This window comes from Chlorocebus sabaeus, chromosome 22 (assembly GCF_047675955.1).
Source record: "Chlorocebus sabaeus isolate Y175 chromosome 22, mChlSab1.0.hap1, whole genome shotgun sequence".
NCBI classification, from domain to species: Eukaryota; Metazoa; Chordata; class Mammalia; order Primates; family Cercopithecidae; genus Chlorocebus; species Chlorocebus sabaeus.
Window position 1 is genome coordinate 5,818,564 of NC_132925.1, and position 14,330 is coordinate 5,832,893.

Below are 14,330 nucleotides of genomic sequence, written 5' to 3' on the forward strand. Positions count from 1 at the left end.
CTCATCTGCTGTTACTATATCATCCTTAAAGTAACTTCCAGCGTGAACATTTTATGGCTTTCTGGCAATTTCCACTACTGCAAACTAGCCATGAGAGTGCTTAAACAAACAGTAGATACTAAAAAGACAAGAATACTATTTGGAAGCTTCTGTCGAAAAATCAATCAATGAGAGAAAATCATCCTACTCCATTAAAAAAAGGAATTAATGAGTTATATAACCATCTATTTTGTTTCCTTTCTACAGCAACTAATGAAAACATGTTCAGGAAGCTTAAGAAGAACAGGTTTGATTAACACTTACAAAGTGCACACACAGACACATACAAATATTTTCCACGCCTTCTCAACTTCTTTTACCTCCTATTTGCTGTATTCTTTACCATACAAAACCAGCTCCTTTAATCATCCGTTCACATATTTGCCAACAATACCACTACTGTTTTTGATAATAAAAAAACAATAAAATTTATTTTTTTTTTACTGAATCTACTATTAAGACTTAGAACTAAATAAATGATTTTGAATTTATCCAGCCATATAAATGGAACTTCCAAATGATTGAAATGGTAGTTTTTTATTTATTTATTTATTTTTATTTTTTATTTTTTTTTGAGACAGGGTCTTACTCGGTTACCCAGGTGGAGTACAGTGGTGTGACCACAGTTCACTGCAGCCTCGACCTCACAGGCTCAGGTGATCCTCCCACTTCAGCCTATCGAGGAGCTGGGACTACAGGCAGGTGCCACCATGCTCAGCTAATTTTGCGAGGGCTGGGATTTTTTTGGTAGAAATGGGGTTTCTCTGTGTTGTCCAGGCTCGTTTTGAACTCCTGGGCTCAAGTGATCCTCCTGTCTCAGCCTCCCAAACTGCTGAGATCACAGGCATGAGCCAATGCACCAGGCTGAAACTGTAGCTTTTACACAAAGTTGTCTTTTTTACTAAACTTTCTAAAAGGAGGTAGAATATAATTTTTAAAATCCAGATTAAAAGCTATATTATGCCCTCATCATTGAGGAGAACGTATTCTTCAGTCTCCTCTAATAGACAAAAGCTTAAGTACTCACAATTCTTAGTAACTAAGTATTTGTATAATGCTTTATAGTTTGTAAAGACTTTTACATTCTTATCTCACTTGATTCCAGAAAATCTTTGTGACCCAAATATTAAGTGAGATTATGTAAGTTGCCGAAAGTCCCAAAATAACCAAGTGGCAGAGCCAAAAGCTCAACACAGAGCTTCTAATACTCACTTCTCTTCTCTGAACAGGCTTCCCCAGCACTTCCTTCAGATGCCAAAAAATAATAAATTATGGTTTACAATGGAGAGGCTGGGTAAGTGGTGAAAGGAATATCTAACTTACATGAATACAATTATTTCTCCTTCATTATGCCTCACACCTATTAAAGCTAATCATCACCAGGTGTTGCTATTATTCAAGCGATTATCACAAAACATGAAGCAATAAGACCAACCTACTTTTAGATTATTTTAACCTTAAAAAAAAAAAAAAAAAGTCCCTTAACCTACATGAATCTGTAGTATAATGTACTACAGTAATATGTTTGAGAAAGGGCCTTCTGCTCACTCATCAACCCAGAACAATGTATGAGGAAACAAAATACTATAAATCAGTTTTCAGTGATTACCACTTTGGCTAATCTATCCATCTATGCTTTCTCTGTTTTGTAAATAGCTTCTAAAAGGCAGATCATAAATAATAATCGTTTCTGAAGGTGTCTCTAGGCAGAGAAAATACTTGCAATTTTAAGACATTAAAATTTTTACTTCATGCAGAATTTAACTCCCACATCCTTTGGAGCACTAATTCCTTCATCTTGCTGTACACAGAAATGTCTCCAGAGGCGACTGAATGATGGGTGTTGAATGTCAAAAAGAACAGTCCCTGCATGGTTCTCGGATGCTCTTACATCTTTTGCTGGGTACACCAAGATGGCAAGGTCCTGACCACTGTTAATGGCAGCCATTTCTTAGGGCTGTCCTTCTAGTGAGCAACCTTCAAGGATAACATAATGACACCCTTGAAGACACAGAGCTGCTATAAAAGAACGGATTCTCCAGGCTCAATCTTATCTAGCTATGTTGTGAACCCAATGTGTGAGGAGCAGTCATCTGGGTCATATAGTGTCACCCCTACAGGGTTTGGAGGACAAGGGGAGCCAATGAAAATATGATGTCTACTGTGCCATGAGTAATAAAATAATTTACTTCTGTTCTAGGAGTCCTGGGCCAGAATCGATGGTATGGTAACAGGTTAACTTCTAAGTCTGTAGGCAGGGTAAAATCAAATCACTGACCTGACAAAGGAATATTTGCTCATTCAGTGAATAACTTCAATATTTTGTTTCCAAAAGTTCTGTCTTCTCCTACTCTAAGAGTCATTTCTACTAGGGTTGCTTGTTGGAGGGGAGCATTTTAATGTTCCCATCTTCTCCTTCTCTCTTATTAATGGAATTGCACCCAAATGTTAAGTAGAGCAAAACTTTCTACCAGATCCGGAACACTGACCTGTGATTGTTACATAATAAATATCTCTACTCTTTAAGCCTCTGAATTTTGCAAGCTTTTTTTTTTTACAGTAACTTAGGTTTTCCTTACTAGTACACCTGTCTATAGTAGCCATCTCACCTTGCTTTTCACTTTCTGCTCCTAAATTGTTGTAATCTCCATAACTAAATAAGAGTATCATAACAAATATAAGTAAGTTTAATTTGAGAGACAATCAGAGAGTAAAGACTACACCCTTTATGCACTAACCTTTGCTCACAAAACTCTTTTGGTGAGGGGGAGGGTACATCCTGCATCTGTGTTATGCTCCAATGAGTTTGAATTCCAGTCGGAAAATTTTTTAGAGAAAACTTTAAGTCATTTAACTCACAACCTCAAAATGTCAGCATACTATGGAGCAAAGTGAAAGAAAGAGCTGGCTTGATTGATCTTTCAACAAGAAGTCTGGTAGCTAACGTTTAAAAGAGTTCACTTGATACTGTCAAATGGGAGGTCTGATACACTGCTAGTGTGAGTATAAAGCAGTATAAAATTTCTGAACAGCAATTTGACAATCTGCATCAAAACCTCAGAAAAAATAATTCCAGGTCAGGTACAGTGGCTTATACCTACAATCCCAGAACTTTGGGAGGCTAAGATGGGAGGATCACTTGAGGTCAGAAATTTGAGACCAGCCTGGGCAACATAAGGAGACCTGGTCTCTACAAAATACTAATGAAAAATAAAATTAAATTAAATTAATTTAAATTAAACTGACATGATGATGCATGCATACAGTCCTCATTAATTAGGAGGGTGAGGTGAGAGGATCGCTTGAGTCAAAGAGTTCAAGGGCACAGTGAACTATGATCATGGCACTGCACTCCAGCCTGGATAACAGAGAAAGATCCTGTCTATAAAAAATAAATAAATAAATAAAGTTAAAAGAAAAAAGTCACTTCAATGAATCAGCAATACTAATTATAAAAGCTTGCCCATGGAAACAATCAGAGATGTGCCCAAAAAAACTATGTCCTTGTCTATTAGTCTTAGTGCTACTTCTATTAGCAAAGACAGTGTGACTGAATCATGTATAGTTGTTAAAAAATATATACTATTTAAGCATATTAAAGATTGCAGAAGAAATCTTCTAAGCTATATGGAAGAAGATATTGTATCTTTCTAATGTAAATGCACAAAAGCTCACAGTCTAAAGTATTTTAAAAGATATAAAAATATCAATAAGGTGAAATATGGGTAAGGGGACTGTGAGTAGTTTTTATTTTCTAGCTATATGTTTTGATATTATCACTTCATTTACTGGTATAGATTCTAGATTCCAAAAATGTCAGCGGCTTAGTAAGAATTACAGACATCTGAATCATGTAATCACACATACATCTGCAGAGTGTGCTCCTCCTTAGGGTGTACCTCTTGTGTACCTTAAGTATTACATTAAGAAATACAACCTAACAAAATATATCAAATTACTTGAAAGAAATATAATAATGAAAATAATACCATGATAATACCAAATAATACCATAATAATCTTTTTTAATGAGCCAAATTATTTATTTGACTTATAGGAGGTTATCATCAAAAGACATTATTGGATTACAAAAGTAATTTAATAAAAGAAACTTCTAACTTTGCAAAAGTCAAATTAACTTAATGAATGGTTTAAAGTCAAATTTTATTTAGAACATGTCATTTAAAACTCAAATACACAATATAAAAAACAGTGAATGATGAAGACAAAAAAGAGTGTGTGTGTGTGTGTGTGTGTGTGTGTGTGTGTGTATTCATTCATGCTTGGAATATATTTTAAAATGCTTCTTGCAAAAAACAAATTTTCCATGTACTGGAAAATTACTGAGATAATATGTTCCTTAGGTGGCCAACAATTTTATATAAAAACATCAGATGTGTTCAGCTGGTTAGAAGTGTTAGCATACTCTGAAAGATGGTAATGAATGTAGCTTTAGGTTTCATGAAGGAAAGTGTAGCAGGCTAACAGAAAAGGCACAGTTACTGAATCACATAATTCAAATTGCCCCAATTATACTACAAACATCTCCTAATGTTATGAGGGGAAGGTTTTCTTTAAAAAATTTTTGCTTAAAGCAGAGGGAAAAAAAAAACCATATTGATCAAGATAACTATCTGATAGGGTACAGGTCAAAGTGAATTATCAAACAAGTGATTTCTAATTTATAGAAAAATACTACTTCCACTTCTTTTTTATTTGACTTTTAAAATTTTAGCTTTATTGAGTTATAATTAACAAAAATTATATATATTCAAGGTGTAAAACAATGTTTTGGTATATGTACACATAAACCTAACATATTTTAACAACATGTATATTATATGTTTCCACCAATCAGATGAGATGATGGCCACAGAGTACAGGCCCCCTCACTTCCCAGCTGTTAATCCTTTAGTAGCTGAGTTGTCTTGAGTTCTGGAAGTTCTGTAAGAAACATGAGGGTGGTAGGAGTGGTACTAACAAAGTCCCTGAGCAGTACCTATATATCAAATATTAAAATATTTTTATTTTAATAAGTATAGCCATACCAGTGTACAATGCTAATTATCAGTATTCTGTGTGCATATATATGTATATGTGTATTTACAATGAGACTGAAACACACACACACACACACAGAGAGAGACAGAAACAGGAATATACATGCATACATACATATTATAATTAATTTTTTTTTTTGAGACAAAGTCTCACTCTGCCACCCAGGCTGGACTGCAATGGCGCCATCCTGGTTCACTGTAACCTCCACCTCCCGGGCTCAAGTGATTATCTTGCCATAGCTGGCATTTATAGCCACAGGCCACCAGGTCTGGCTAATTGTTATTCTTAGTAAAGAAAGGGTTTCACCATGTTGGCCAGGCTTATCTGGAACAACTGACCTCAGGTGATCTGCCCACTTCAGCCTCCAAAAGTACTGGGATTACAGGCACGAGCAATTGTGCCCAGCTTATAATTACTTTTTAAGTAATTTATAGAAGAGGGTGGAAGGAACATAAAAAAGAAAAAAAGTAGTCAAAAATTTGTAATTAAGTAGAAAAGTAAGTGATATTCCAGAGGAAAATCTAACAATTCTACCAATGACCTGAATCCCAAAGAAATAAATGTGTGAGGTTTTTTTTGGTTTTTTTTTTTGAGATGGAGTTTCACTCCTGTCACCCAGGCCAGAGTGCAATGGTGCCATCTTGGCTCACTGCAACCTCCGCCTCCCGGGTTCAAGCAATTCTCCTGCCTCAGCCTCCTGAGTAGCTGGAATTACAGACACCCGCCATCATGGCCAGATAATTTTTAGTAGAGACAGGGTTTCACCATGTTGGCCAGGCTGGTGTTGAACTCCTGACCTCAGGTGATCCATTCGCCTCGACCTCCCAAAGTGCTGGGATTACAGGGATGAGCCGCCTGGCCAAATGTGTTTTATTTAAAATATATATCACAAATATATAGTATAAACATTATTTTTAAATGCATAGAATTTGTAATCACTAAAACTTTAAAATAACTTAATATAATTTAAAATAAAGCTCATGAATTTCATTGTAACCGAATTAATCTTTTACTACTTATCCTTGTTTTGTTTAAAACAGGACCTGTTTGTATAAATTCTATTCACAGTTCTAATTGTTATTTCTGCTGAGCCAATTTAACATTCATTAAGCTTATGTGAAGACTATATGAGAATCTCTTTGCCATTGTGCGAGGCTGAAAACAGCCTCCCAAAAAATTTCCACATCCTACGCCAAGAATCTGTGAATGATACCTTCTGTAAAAAAGAAGGTCTTTGCAGATGCGATTAAAGTACATATCCCGAAATGGAGAGATTCTTACTCCATTTCCAGATTCTGCAGGGGAGCAATCACAGAGGGAGATTTCACATATAGAAGAGGAGAAGACAATGTGGCCAGGGAGGGAGAGAGCGGAATGACGAGGATACTAGCAAAGGAATGCCAGCCACTACCAGAAGCTGAAAATGTCAGGGAACACATTCTCCCCGAGAACCTCTAGAGGAACAATGGCCCTGACAACAACTTGATTTCAGCCTGGTGATACTTATTTTTAACATCTGGACTTCAAAGCTATGTCAGAATACATTTACATTATTTAAAGCCAACATATTTATGCAGTAGCCTTAGGAAACTAATACAGCCAATAAGGGAAAAATTGGAAACAATAATTTTTCTATGAATAAAATGGAAATACAGTTAAACGTAGTTGAAATTTGTCAGTATTGGAAAGAGTTAAAAGATATGTTATCTTCATGAAGAGTCTAAATAATACATTTGTCTTGTATTCATTTCCTACTCCCAAAAAGTAGACAAATATGTACTAATACATTACAGTGACCTTCACTAAACAAGGTAAGTCTCCTTGGCGATTCCCAGGTAAAGCAAACTCCTTCAGACTAAACATTGCTGAGTTCCAGACTCGATAAAAGAGCCTTTAAAAATGTGAATTTGTGGCCAGGTGTGTGACTCACGCTTGTAATCAAAGCAATTTGGGAGGTCAAGCCAGGTGGATCAGCTGAGGTCAGGAGTTCAAGACCAGATGATCCATATGGAGAAATCCCATCTCTACTAAAAACACAAAAATTAGCCAGATGTGGTAGCAGGTGCCTCTAGTTCCAGCAACTCGGGAGGCTGAAACAGGAGAATTGCTTGAACCTGGCAGGCAGAGGTTCCAGTAAGCCAAGATCACACCACTGCACTCCAGCCCAGACAACAGAATGAGACTCCATCTCAAAAAAAAAAAAAAAAACAGTAAATTTTTAATACACAGTTTTTATACCTAGCCTTCTTCCAAAGTAAGTACTTTCAAAGATTAGACAAAAACAATCACTGCATATGTGATGTAAATGAAGGCTCTAAATTTACCATACAGAAAAGCAAAGGGAATATTTTTTTCTACCCAATCCCTGACATATTTGCTTCATTAAACAGAGATGAAACTATTTAAGTGAACAGATAATCAGTGAACAAAAAAAATACTTATTGAAAAAATTGCATTCTGAATTTCCTAATTAGGAAGATGAAAATCAGAAACACTCTTCACAGTAACTGCTAGTTCATTGTGAACTTTGAGTTTATATTTCTATTAATGGAGAATTAAAGACATCATCAAAATTATCAAGGTGGTTTTCTAATAATAATAGACCTTGATATATAAAGGACCAATTCCTGGGTGAATTTTTCTAAAATCGTATTAGTTGATTGGTAAGATTATATAAATTAGGGTAATATTTAGGCTACAAATGACATTATATATTATTTATAATGACATTATATATAAATGACATTATATATTAAGCCTCCTATGGATACCAAATAAACATAACTGTTTTCTTGAAATTATTTTAATTTTCTATTAATTTTATCTGGATACTAAAGCTCATATATTTTAGAAATCTCTTTCTTTGCCTCATAATTTAGTTCATAGTTTTCAATTAGTCAGATAAACTTATACAAGACATGCGCATATAAAATCATCCTTATGAGGCTCTTGACATCTACAACATTCAGGGATTGACAGAGGCGGATAGAGAGACGAAATGATTACACTGAGTCCCTGAGCTCTTATGTTATGCGAGACTGGACCCCACACAGGAGAAAAGAAGATATCCTTGCTAGTAGCTTCACTAAAAAAGGATCGAAAGTAGTTGAACTTCTAAAGCAATAACCTATAGATAAAATTTCATTAGCTCCCATTGTTTTAGATTTCTTATTTTAAAACATGCCATCACAACGTATTATTTTTCTTCAATAAAAAACAAGAAACCTTTCCAAGGCTGAATCCATAGCAACAGCTTGAATAGGATAGTTAAAGAGTTTCTCTAACAAAAATAAAAACTTACTAATCATAATTTTAAAACTTAATTAAAGGAAAAGACTGAGCATATTAGCTATGAAAAAGAAATCTGTAATGTGATACAAATGAGTGTCAGATCAATTTGTACGAAACTTTGGGATAGCAGACACCAATGCATAGAACAAAAACAGACTATTTTTGAGGTATAATACACATAGCTTCTTTGTCCCTGACAACACCAATTAAAGAATTAAAAATATAAACTCATTTCTGTAATAGTTACATATGGGACAGTAGAAACTACAGAATATTGTGAAAGTAAATAAAGATCAGTAGTCACTTCTAAAAGCAGGCCCTGACTTAGAACGATTTAGAGAGACAGAAGCTTCTGCACCTATAAAAGGGAGTATTATCCCCCAAGGTTTATATCCTAGTTTCCCTATCTTCTAGCCTAGTTAAGGAGTATTACAATTGTAATATGTTTTTCTTTCTCTGCTTTTCTACTGAGACAAATCTTTAAAGAAATAAAGAAACAACTAAGTAGGACTGATAAAGTGTTTGCTTCATTTCAAGTACATTACCTGAACAAAAACCTTACAAAGTGAGGTCGCTACAAAAAGACAAAGTCCAAAGGGATTATTCAAGATTTAGGAAGCAGGCACTGAAAATGATATCCCTGAACAAGTGAGAATAACCACTCCTAAGTGAAAAGAAAAGGAACAATGCTGAGATGTTGTAATCATGTAAAGATTGATTAGGTGTCTTAGACTAGAAAACGAATGAATTACACATGACATAAAAATATGGGATTTAAACATCCAAGATATTGAAAGATCAATATCGTAATAAAAGAAAAAAGCTATGAAAAGGGGAAAAAATCAGTGAGTTTTCATTACTGAAAAAGTGTGCTTTAAAGAGACTCATCCATGTGCAGCGAAGGCTAGAATTCTATTAAATAAACAGAGTTATAATTTGGTATAAAGCCAATAAAAAAAAATCTAAGAAGTATTTTCAGAAGTGATAGGATAGGGGAAGCACTATTGCAGGATGAGTTGAAGTTCTTTTAAAAATATTTTATTAAGTATAATTACAAAAGTCTATCTGGTGATAAATTCAATCATTTGAAGAAAAGAATATGATTCCCAAGCAATCATTCTTTTTTATATTTTTTTAATTTTTTTTGAGACAGTCTCGGTCTGTCGCCCAGGCTGGAGTGTGGTGGTGTGATCTCGGCTCACTGCAACCTCCGCCTCCCAGGTTCAAGGGATTCTTCTGCCTCAGCCTTGCAAGTAGCTGGGACTACAGGTGCATGCCACCACACCCAGCTAATTTTTTTTTTTTTTTTTGTATTTTTAGTAGAGATGGGGTTTCACCATATTGGCAGGTTGGTCTCGAACTCCTGACCTCGTGATCCGCCCGCCTCGGCCTCCCAAAATGCTGGATTACAGGCATGAACCACTGTGCCCGCCCCTAAGCAATCATTCTAAGTGCCATTGCAATGAAGTAAAATATACAGCATGGAGGAAAAAAAAAGAAATAATCCCTAAAAGAAATCTAGAGAAATTCCAAAGATTACACACAGAATACATAATTCTAAAAATTATAGGATCTTTTAAGAAAACATACAATTACGTATTTAATAAACATGAAGACTATTACATCCAAGAATATAGTTAATGACTATTAAATAAACAGTTAATGATGAGATGAATTCCTCTTGAATCTTTAAATATTCTTTACAAATTAAGGTCTCACAGGTTGGAACACTATCATTCTTTTCTCTCCTACAAAAAATCTGTCTTTTGCAAGGTATAGGTGATATTAGAGGAAAAAGAACTGGAAATAGATATGTATGTACAATGATGAAAGTAAATACAACCATCAAGAAATAAGAAAGTGATGAAATAGTTTGCATAATGGAAAAGACAGAACGACTACCAGCAGCACTAGACCCATTTGGATAATTTCTTGTCAATTGATTTTTTTTAACAGCATTCCAGTAAGTTATAAAAGATGGTCAAGAATTGGAGTGACCTTTAGATAAAGGACTCAGGCACTAGAGGTGGAAACAGTGATGATGGGAAGAAACAGTGGTAAATAATAGGGTTCTACACATAAACCTTTTTACTTTCATCCTTCCTTGTTCAGGTATATCTAAATCTTTAAACACAAATGCCCCTATCTTGCATAGATAAAGCAAAGGCACAAGGCAGCAAACTTGAGCTTGATCTCTAAGTGTGATAACCTCTCTGGAAAAGTAGAGAGAACTACTGAATAAACTAGTGAACATACTTCAGTCAATAAAGCACAGGCCTGGGAATTACTCACCTGACCAAAGAGTGAGGCATGGGGAATGTTCATAAGATGAGACGCAGTGACATATGGCTGACTGTTTTAAAAAACTGTATGTTCATGAGAAGATATAATTTTCAATTTGAGTATTAGCCATGTGGGGAAATGTAATGTTACTGACATATTAGGATGGATAAAGATGAACATACTGAAGTGTAAAACACACACACACACGAAACCACACACTTTAAATTGAAGAAAGTTAAACATTAATTTTGACATTTAACATAAACTTAACTGTGGTATTCAATAAAAGAACCCAGCTTAAATGTAAATGTTTAAATCATGAATGAGATTGTATAGTATGCACTTTATCAGGAGAAAATGGTTATTTCCTGTAGGCATACCTTTATTCATTATTGTTTGGAGGCATACTTGGCCAAGGTACAAATACTTTTATTAAATATAACCAAAAATAATGCCCAACTAAACAGTCACGAACTGTAATTTTCTTCCTTTTTCTGGCACAGCAATAAAAGATCACATACTAAACAAAAGCTGTCTTGAAAAAAAATTGGATGCTTACATAATTTAGAAGAAAAAAGCATGAAACACTTTAAAAAAAAAAAAAAAGTATTCCTAAAGAAAAATGTGAGAAAGTGCTCAATTTTCCAGACTTTATAATCATATTTAAAATATACTATGCACACATTGAAGAAAGAAAAAAAGTTGATAAAATACAACATATTTCACAGTACATAGATACAAGAAAAATAAGTTTGCTAATACATTTAAAGTATCCATGGAATCAACATTTACATTAAGGGATCAATTAGGAAACAGAACTTTATGGACAGTACAATTTTTTAGATAATGGTAATTCATTTGTACAAGCATTAAATAAAATAGAGAAAACGAATGCTTTTTATAATTATTTTTCTAAAATGTATCCCATAACCACCTGTGGCATGAAACACTTGTTAAGATTGATTTGTATACTCTGACATGCCTGGAATACAAACATCTTGCCCCTTAAGTCAGTAAGAAAATATTAGGCTTTTATATGTATCTTTGACAGCAGTTTTCAACCCTGAAAAGCAGTAGTAACTCCTGGGGAATACCGAAAGATGCCTGAGCCTGATTTCTAACCACTGCCACCATCCTACCAGTCGCTCTTGATTCAGATTCTGGGATCTGCAGTCTAGGGCTTTAGGAGATAAAAGCTAGACCTGAGAAGGTAAAAGACAGTAGCTACAAGTACCAGTGTTCCAGTAATAAAATGATAGATCTGTATTTAAAAAAAAATAATAGATTATCATAGAGATTTGAAAACATCAGGTTACAGGGAATATATTTCCTAAAACCCTGGGAATAATACTTTGGCAAATCATAAATATTTTGCAATAAAATTTGTCTCAATCTCTGCTTTGCATTTTAAATGTATTTCTTATGTTTTAACAAAAATTTACAATTATATTTAATCCTTCATTGCCTAATCTTCCTACTAATTTACTTATTTTATTAATTTTATTTATTTATTTTTTAGACGAAGTTTCACTTATTGCCCAGGTTGGAGTGCAATGGCGCGATCTCAGTTCACCACAACCTCCACCTCCCAGGTTCACGCGATTCTCCTGCCTCAGCCTTCTGAGTAGCTAGGATTACGGGCGTGCCCCACCACACCTGGCTAATTTTTGTATTTTTATAGAGACAGGGTTTCTCTATATTGGTTAGGCTGATCTCGAACTCCCCACCTCAGGTGATCCACCTGCCTCAGCTTCTCAAAGTGCTGGGATTACAGGTGTGAGCCACCGCAACCGGCCCTTCCTACTAATTTATTATTCTCAAAAAATAAAATTTAAATATCTTTACCAATTTAAGTTAATCACATTTAAATCACTGAAGGCTTCCATGCTGGCTCAGAATTTATCCATTTGTGGTCCTGAGCATCCCTATGATTGTCCTTAAACTCACATCATTTACTTATGAGAAAGTTTCCACTATACTTGAGAATGCCATCAGAAAAGGGCCTGGTAAATTTACTCAAGCTTCTCATCTTGCCCTGTTGCTCTAACCCATCAACACTTTTTTTTTTAATTTCACAATTTCTATACTATGCATCACATCAATCATTTTGCCAAACATTAACAGTTTTGTAAAAAAAAAAAAAAAAAAAAAAATTATCAATGTTTCTTTAAATGCCATTATTAAAACTTGATATTTTTCTTCTCAATACATAATTTTTATTTTAAAATTGTAGCAGATACTGGCTCTTTAGTCAGTCAGACTGCCTTTCTGCATTCTTTCCTTGTATTAGAGAGTATGGAAAGCTTAAAACCACGGTTCTCTCATTCCCTTGACGCTAGATTTCAATATGGTTAATGAACTCATATAAGAAATGGAAGGAAGAAGCAAGTACACGAGGTAGATCATACAGGGATCAATTGTTTATGCCTGAGAATGCAGAGTGATGCTGAATCTAATAAAATCCCATTATCTACATAGTCACAAAGAGTGGAAAACTCAAAGATAACTATCGAGCTGATAAGGGAGTGCGAGGAAGGGAGAAGTATGGTCCCTTTAAATAATACAGACGAGGGAAAGGAAGTGCTGGGTAGAGAAAGGTGGATCCCTGGCTAGGGCTCCACCCCCACGGACCTAGGTGAGGATGAGCTCTCCTGCCTTCCAGCCCAAATGTTGCATTTTCCAATACCACCGTGGCCCGCCATGAACCATCACGGGCATATAAAAACCCAGGACCCCAACGGGCAGACACACAGGTGGCCAGACATCGAGAGGACCACATTAGCATAAGCAGCTGGAACCCAGGAGGATGTGGAGGAGAATGCCAGCCGCAGAGCACCCTAACAGACACCAACACGCCCACAGGCCCTACACTGAGGGACAAGGCGGAGTTTGGCCGGGGCAATCTGAGGACAGCCAGAACCACTGAGGGGCCCAACTCCAGGGGAAAACCATCTCCCTACTAGCTCCCCCATCAGCGGAGAGCTACTTCCACTCTATAAAACCTTGCACTCATTCTCCAAGTCCAGATGTGATCCGATTCTCCCAGTACACATGGGATACAGAAAGCCCTCTGTCCTTGTGACAAGCTAGAGGGTCTAACTGAGCAGGTTAACACAAGCTGCCTATAAACAGCACACTAAGAACACAGGGTAGCACATGCCCACTGGGGCTTCATGAGCCGTCAACATCCACCCCTCGCCACTGCCGCGGGGTTGGAGCCCCACAGCCTGCCCCTCTGTGAGTTCCCGCAGAGGTCTGAGCAGCGGGGCACTGAGGTAGGGAGCCACACCCCCATCGCACACCCTGTGAGGGGGACAAGGGAACCTTTCCCATTTCAATGTCACCACTAATTAGTTCATGACACTAATAATTTCTATTTGTACCTTCCTACACATAATTATGTGCACATTCTGAATCAGCTTTTTCATGAGCAATAATCATAAAAGGGGGTTGTGCATGGAAAAAAAAATTTTCTCTGTGCATTTGGTTTCAAAATTCAAATTTTAAAATTTATTTTTTATAAACAGAGTTTATTACAGTTATCATGCAAAAAGAAACAAGTTGGCAATACCTAGGATCGCTCGGGGCAGAGAGGATCAAGAGGAGGGGGGATCTGTATTTCAACTAAGATGAGAAGCAGTACTCTTTTTATGAAAA

General features: G+C 35.9%; 1 protein-coding gene across 1 annotated transcript in view; it reads right to left on the reverse strand.

The window, feature by feature from the left end:
• GBE1 (1,4-alpha-glucan branching enzyme 1) overlaps nt 1-14,330 on the reverse strand; it is a 265,726-nt gene that overhangs the window by 158,869 nt on the left and 92,527 nt on the right. The gene's annotated exons all lie outside the window — the stretch shown is intronic.